The sequence below is a fragment of the Camellia sinensis genome, chromosome 13 (genome assembly GCF_055761805.1).
Source record: "Camellia sinensis isolate YWXY chromosome 13, ASM5576180v1, whole genome shotgun sequence".
In the NCBI taxonomy this organism is placed as follows: domain Eukaryota; kingdom Viridiplantae; phylum Streptophyta; class Magnoliopsida; order Ericales; family Theaceae; genus Camellia; species Camellia sinensis.
The window spans coordinates 30,741,315-30,748,954 of record NC_138973.1 but is presented as its reverse complement, the minus strand read 5'-3'; the positions used below and the strand labels follow the sequence as shown (position 1 = coordinate 30,748,954).

General features: G+C 44.6%; 1 long non-coding RNA gene across 1 annotated transcript; it reads left to right on the top strand.

Annotated features, from left to right (window-relative positions):
* Window positions 1–3,264: 3,264 nt before the first annotated feature.
* LOC145806089 (uncharacterized) lies at window positions 3,265–7,305 on the top strand. Its single transcript, XR_014348606.1, has 2 exons — window positions 3,265–4,813; window positions 6,781–7,305. It is a non-coding gene; the product is annotated as an uncharacterized LOC145806089 (long non-coding RNA).
* The last annotated feature ends 335 nt before the right edge of the window (window positions 7,306–7,640 follow it).

The following is a 7,640-nucleotide window of genomic DNA, read 5'->3' as shown; positions in this document are numbered from 1 at the left end:
ACCGGCCGGTCCGGTCCGGTTTTTAAAACCATGGTTTTGGGGGGCTGCTGGGACGGCCGAGGAGAAGGGCGGCCGAGAATCCGGACTCAGATGTAGTGATGTTCTTTGAAGTACCAAAAGTGACAGCTATGTTTTGATTGGACATTGGTGGTTTTATTTTCACTTTGTGACTTCTAGTTTTGTTTATTTATTTTTCTTAAATGAAGAACCAAACAAAGGAAAAAGAGAGAATAATAACAATACTCGTATCAGATTGCTTGGTCTTAGTGATCACATAACTCTGTAATATCAATTTTCAAGAAAATTTATGATCAATGATTAAATCACAATGACCATCACATTATATTTACTCTTTTTTATATATATTTTTTCTTGATAAGATCAAAACTTATTTCTCAGTTGCTTGTTTGCCATTCTTTATCCATATTGGATTAGACACCGCAAGTTCACTCTTACAATTGGTGTACCAATTGAGGATGTGGTGTTGTGGGGATATAGATTGGAAATACTCTTTCGATCCTGGGGGATGCTCGTGATCCTCTGGTTACCACCTGAAAATGAATAAACACTCCGGTCGGGGGTGTCGGAATTAGCATTCTGACGGGCAAGTTAGTCTCTACACTCAGGATTACTTGTATTATAAGTTAAGCGTAATGGTTCTCACATACCTTCCTCTGACTGATGATCTTGTATTTATATTACTCTCCTTCTTGAGCCTCGGGACTGGGCCCACTTTCAATTTGCCGTGTAATTATTTATTTGGCTTAGTTTGCAGCAAACCGTTTCTCACTCGGCCCCTTACTCAATCGGCTATACGGCCGAATAGGGCAAGATTTAAATTGCAGGATGGGGTCGAATGAAATATATGCTTCGACCTAGGTCCAACTATTCGGCCTCTCCATGAATCCCAATATTCGGCCCCTACAATTGCCCCCCGAGCACTTCACTTACCACAGTTAGCTGTAGTGTTTGGTTTTGAATTTCGAAAGGTCAGAGCCGAAATTCGGCGGCTCACCTCATTTCAACGCGATTGTCAGAGCACACGCCTCTTGGTTATCATTTCAACTTCCTGCCCCTTCGTACGCCTCCATTTATTATGATTTAAAATCTTGTCGTCTTTTCGAACACGCACATTTTGGACGCTTAAAGTTTGTGAACTGCCTTTCGACTCTTTTCTGCAACTTCCATTCGTCCTCCATTATCTTCTCCATCTCTTATAAGTCTCCTTCCTCTCTACTTTCTCTCTGCTTTGAGTCCTTTTTCCTGCTTTGCCCTTAGTTTAGCACACTCCTATAAGCTGATCGAAATGACAAAGCATCTAAAAGACTTTTTTCCTACGGATCGAATTTCTGGCTTTCGACGCCATTTTCTATCCCTGATGATGTTTGTCTGTCTGTCGTTTGTGACAGACGGCACTCTCGATATGGAGAGGGACGATGAAAGTACAATCGTTTTCCCTCTTTTATCGATTGCGGATGGTGGAATCCGTTTCCCGCTTCATTCATTCCTTAGGGCTGTCCTTCGCCATTAGGGTCTAATCCCCTCTCAACCCAATGTCAATTTTTTTAGAATCGTAATGGGGATTATAGAGCTAAACCGTCACCTTAGGATTAACCTCGGCACTCCTGCTATTCGACACTGTTACGCCTTGGTGAAGTCTTCTGGTCGGCATGGACGCTATTTCCTTAGGGCTAAGGACATTGACCATCAACTAGTGACTATGCTTTCCAGCTCTAGAAAGCGAGTTGATGACGTTATGGTTGTTGTCCGAGGCAATTGGGAATTCGGCGAAGGCGAGGATCACCTTGATCCTATTCCTAGACGGAGGGGCGAACTAGGTGGCTGTATAGCTTCTTGTGTCTATTTTTCGTTGTATTTATAAAGCTTTATTTTTGAGACCTTATGATTTTTGCTTATCCAGGAAACGATTTGAAGAAAATCCTGACCTCAACCGACGAAGCCGTTCTTTCGGAAATCAAAGTCGCGCTCAAATATTTCGTCCGTCCAAGTCTCCAGAGATAGGGGAGGGCGGCCTACATGCTGCTTCCCTACGAGCCGACCTATACGACCTTCTCGGCGGCACAAAACATCCCAATATCGAAGGGTGAAGAGTCTCTTACCGCTCTCATTTTCACCGACTTCAAAAACTTGCGACAAGTCGGTTTCGAGGGATCCGATTCGGAGCGCGCGGAGGTAGTTGAGGTCGCCGAGTCAGATCAGTCTGAAGCAGAAGTAGACGAGGCATTGAAGTTGGCCTTTGAGGAAGCTGGCCTTAATTCAGTCGGCCTTCCGTTTACTTCGGGCCGAGGGGACCTTCCATTTGAAAACGTTTTTAACGGCTTAGAGGACCTTCCCGGTACATACCCCGAAGACATGGCTGGGTTAAGTCTCACACAACTTGCCAAGAAGGCGAATGTGGAAAGGATGGCGGCGCGGCGAAGAGCAGAGGCCATTTGATCTCAAATGCCAACTGTCGCCGAATCCCAGCCTTCCCTGCCTGTTGCTGAATCTCAACCCCCTTTGCCTGTTGAAAAAATGGCAAAAAACGAAAATGCCGAGTCCGCTATGGTTGTGCAGGCCGATCAAGAGGTCGAGCAAAGGGCAGAGAAGCGTCCTGCTGAGGTCGAGGCCGGCTCGAAAAATCGTGCCGACAAACGACCTCGTTTAGAGGAATCGGATGTGATCGTGCCTTTTGTCATTCAGCCGAAGATAAAAAAACTCGCGATCTCCTCTGATGCTTCGGTTATTAAAGATCCTGTCATCGCGCTCTGCATGGCTACGTCCGTTTCATTGCTGGCTGACAAGGCGGCTTTCCAGTCAGAGCCGGATCTGGTTGCGATAGCATTAGCCGCTCAGTCGGCTCTTTTGGTATATATCTTGACTTCATCTTTTCATTTTATGTAAATACCGTTTTGGTTCTAATTTCCTGTTTTGCAAACGGTCGGTAGGATAGCGGAGATGGGCCGTCGTTATCATGATGCCGTCGAACAGCTTGGCCGTTTACAGACGAAAATTGAAGGCCAAAGGAGCAGGGCCGAGTTCGAGGCTTTGAAGGCGAAGATGGACGGAGCGAGGGCCGAGGCCGAGATGGAGAGGGCCAGAAATGCAGATGAGCTCAGGTTGGCTGCCGAGCAGAGGGCGAATACGAGTGAAGTTGCGCTCAAGTTAGCCCAAGAGGCGATTGCCAAACTTGAGGCGGACTTGGCAGAATCGAAGGCGGCGAAGGAATTAGCCGGTTCTGAAGCTTCGAAGGCGTACGAGGCTGGGAAGAGCACCGCCCTCAATGATTAAGTGGAGTAAGTCCCCAAATTCAAGAATTGGGGATTCAAACACGGCTGGCTCAAAGCCCTTGCTGCTGCTGATGTGACATTGGCTATGCCGATTCCATACGAGCAAGTGGATGTTGAGTCGCTGGAGTCTGACTCCGAGGACTAATTTGGGCGACGTTTTTGTTTTAGGATTTTTTATGTATTTTTACAGCTTTTCGTTTGGTAATTTTCATGTATTGCTACAGCCATAGTTGTTTTGCTAGGCATTTTCAAGCGAACTGTAGCTTTTTGTTTAGTAATTTTCGTATGTAAAATGGCTACAATTTGTGCCCAATTTACTAATGAAAATTTCTTTTTTTACCTTGCTATTATTTGTACTAAATTTTGTTGTTGATGAATGTGTAGACACCCCATTTTTGACCGACCTTAAGACTCAGATGTCTTCAATTGAGTGCTTGGTGATGGTGCATGTTGTGCTCGTACTGAAGTTTCGGAGTTTTGGCCGAGAGCCTTACCCTCCGAGCCTCGGAACTTTTTGTGCCTTGACTCGGTTTGCGGACCAGGTCTTGTTTTCTCTTCTTGAAGGGAGGGAGAGGTCTTGTAGACCATCTCTCAGTGGTCGTAGACTACTTTTTGTGATCGTAGGCCACTGTTCCCGTTTGGAGACTAGTTTTCGGTTTTCGGAGCTGTCGGCCGTGCGTCTCGGTTCGAGACCGCTTAACATTCTCCGTTTGGCACGGTTTTTGGAACACACCTTGTTTCCTCTGTCTAGAGGGACACTGTGGTCCGGGAGACCACTTTTGTGGCTGTATGCCGCTTTTGGTGCTCAACAGCCAATTTTTGGCGCATCCGGCAGCACGCTTTGCCCCCTGAACTCTCGTTTTGCATCCGTGTTGGTTCATTTTTGGCATGAACCTTGTTTTCCTTGTTTGGGAGGTGGTACAAGGGTGGGAGACCACCTTTTCTCCTTGGAGACCATTTTCTCCCCGCCAGCCAGTTTTCTTGGTGGGAAGCTGGTTTTCTTGGGTTTTAGGCCACATTTGTTGGTCTCCCACCACACCACTAGCTTGCTTTCAAAGTGGAGACCACCAAATGGCGCCACCAACCACTTTTTAGTGTGAGAGACCACCTATCCTGGTCGGCCGACCAGGAGAAGTGGTCGGCCGACCACCTTTTCTGGTCGGCCAGCTCCCTCTTGTTCTGTCTGTTTGAGTGGGTGTCAGCTGTGTCAGCTGGAAGGCACAGACTGTATCCTCCATCTTGAGCCTTGTTTTTAGCTTCTTGAAGAAGCTTTGGCCTTGTTTGTCAATAAGAGAGGCCCTCTCCCTCCTTGAACCAGGTTCAGAATTTCTCTAAGGCAAAACAATACATATCTTTCTATATCTCTATATTTTGGCTCATAAGGTGCATTGTTCTTGACCCTTTTACACTACACCTCATAGCCATACACTTCCACCATTCATTTGAGGTTCTTGGAGGTTGTTTCAGAGGTTAATGAGCTGGTTTTTGGTCCCAAAGTTTTCTGGTTTTGCTGAGCTTCAAGGGTAATCACTTTTCCCTCTTTTAAGCATTATTTTGATCATTCTCTTAGCCTCATTTGCATGCTTATTTGAGTTTTGTTGTCAACTGAAAAAAGGTTCATATTTAAGTGATTTTCATGTTTGTTTAAGGCTCTTTTGGTGTTGGGGGTCATCTACCCTCTTGCATGCTCTATTTAGACTTGTTTTGAGCCATGCCATTAGACTTTTGTATTGAGCTTTGCTTGGCCCTTTAGCCACTGAAATCCAGCGGATTTTCAGTGGTTGGCATGTGGTTTTGAGGGCCAAAATCAGAGAGCGGTGACCCTCTCTCTTTTGGCCTTGTTTGCTTGCATTTTTGGCTTTCCAAGGGAGCATATATTTCCACACTTCCTAGCCTTGGTTCAGGCCCTTTTTAGTGACTTTTAGGACCTGCCTAGACTCAGTCTATGGCTGGTTTGGTCACCTTTTGTTTGCCTCTTGCATGTGTAGAACAATCCCTTGCATAGCCTATCAAAGTAACACCTCATTCTTGCATGTATTAGTCATGTTTCAGTGGGTTTTTTGCCATCATTTGGCATGCCATGATTCTATTTTTGGCTGGTTTGGTAGCCTCTCATATGCTTCACATGTTTGTAGTGTAAATGATGTTCACTAGCTTATAATGCATGTTGTTTTGGCCCTCTCTGCTAGCATATTTTGGCCATGCTCCAAACTGATTTTGTTCATATTTTGGGCTGCCTTAGCTCTGTTTTAAGGTCCCTTGGTCGAATGATGCTTGCCATGTATAGTTGTAGTGTAATAGCCTTGCTTAACCTTGAGTTTTGAATCCGCTTGCATGCTTAACTTGAGGTGTTTGCATGTTTTAGCATCATTGAGCATGATATTTCAGAGTTTATTTCTTGGCCATATTCTCATGTTTGTCACTTTTTCAATGTGTTTGAGAGTTGCATCATTATACCCCATTTATGAGCCTTTGCATTGAGCTTCATTCTTATGCCTTTCAAGCCATCATCTTGGCTCATTTTGCCACTGTTTTGGGCCTGCTTAAGGTCTGTTTGGAGTTAGTTTTGTCATTTGAGCATCGTCTTGCATGCCTCTAGTGTAATGCGCTTCACTAGCTTCGGTACTTGAGCCTTTTAACACGCATTGTGTGAGTTGTTTGCATGATTCGGAGCCCTTTTGTATGTCATTTCAAAGTTGGAACATGTGTCATTGTATGCCATATTTCATCCTTTCAATGCTTTTGTAGAGTTGCATTTTGTGCCCTTGGGCTTAGGTCCTTGCATTGTGTATGCTAGCATGAGTTTTGGAGTCTTGTTTTCATCATGTTTGGCCACTGATTTGGGTGTGGCTGAGGCCCATTCATTTTGGTTTAAGTCCATTTTTGCATTGAGTATGCCATTGTATTCCATAGCATTGACTATGCCACATTGTCGCATGATTGATCATTGCATTGTGCATGCCTTGTTCATCTCATTGTGTATGTTAGTTCTTAGGTGCATTGTGTATGCTAAGTACCACGCGCATTGAGTATGCCATTGTTAGTTCATAGCATTGTGTATGCTAGTTGCATGTTTGCATGTTATCCTTTGCATGTTTGCATCACTTAGTTGCATAGCATTTAGGTTGCGTACTTAAAGTCGCATTGTGCATGCCATTGTTTGTTGCATTGTGTTCGGAATAGGAGTTAGTCTGAACACGGAAAACGAGGGACGTTTCGTACTCAAAGTGACGAAACGTGCCTCGATTCCCGATCGCCGACACTCTTGACTACCCATGACGGAGTTGTTGGCTTTAGGTGTTTGTATGTGCATTCATTTCACATTGAGTGGGTAATTCGACTCTTCAGCCATCATGCATCGAGATGCACGACCGGTGGCCCGAGGGTCGAGGACTACACTCCCTAGAGCTAATGCAATGACGGGGAGTGTGGTCATGCACACATGTGTTGCAAATACCTTGTCGTGACTCTCTCTTTCCCTTTGTTGCAGAAAAACAGAATCCAGGAGAAGAAAATGGTCGGCCGACCAGGTTTTCTGGCAGGCCGACCACCTTCTTTGGTTTCTACCACAAAAGGTTGTCGGTAGTTGGTCTCCCATGCCTATAAGCTGGTCGGCAGCCTTCCCACAGTTTCCCGGGGTGGAGTTTCATCTCTCTGGAGCTTTGTGCAAATTTCTGAAATCAATTGCAAACAAAGGCAAGCCAGGGCATCGCGATGGATTTCCCGACAAGGCGACTCGAGTATGCATGCATCCTTTATCATTCAAGGCAGAGCTGAGGCAGTCTACATTCATGTCGTTTGCATGCTAGTTTAATTGCTTACTTAGTTAATTTGTTAATTAATTAGAGTTGTGTAATAATTAACTGTAATTTATTATTCATTTTGGTTGTGTAATAACTAGCTTAATTAGATTAGCTTAGATTAGCTAGTTGGTGTTGTATTATTTATTCGGACCCTCCGTCGAGAGGGCCCACTGTTGTAATAAGTGTGCGTGTGTGTGATGCATGTCTTCCAACCCCACGTCTTTCTCTCTTTTATTTACCAGCTTATGATGGTTAATTTTATGGCATGTTTCAATTTGCATCCTTATTCTCGCATGATTGCATCCATTCATCTGTCTTGCATGCACCGGGCTCGGCGCATCATACTAATTGTATTGTATTTCAATTCCAAATTGAATATATGTTATCTGTAACATCTCATATGCCATTTTAGAATAGCCGAGCCTATTTTAGTTGCATCCTGCATGTGTTGCATTAGGCATTTCAGCATAGTTAGGATTCATGCATGATTTCTAATTAGCTTCTTTCTTTGGCTCGGAGTACTCGGTGAGTGTTTATGCTTTAGCAT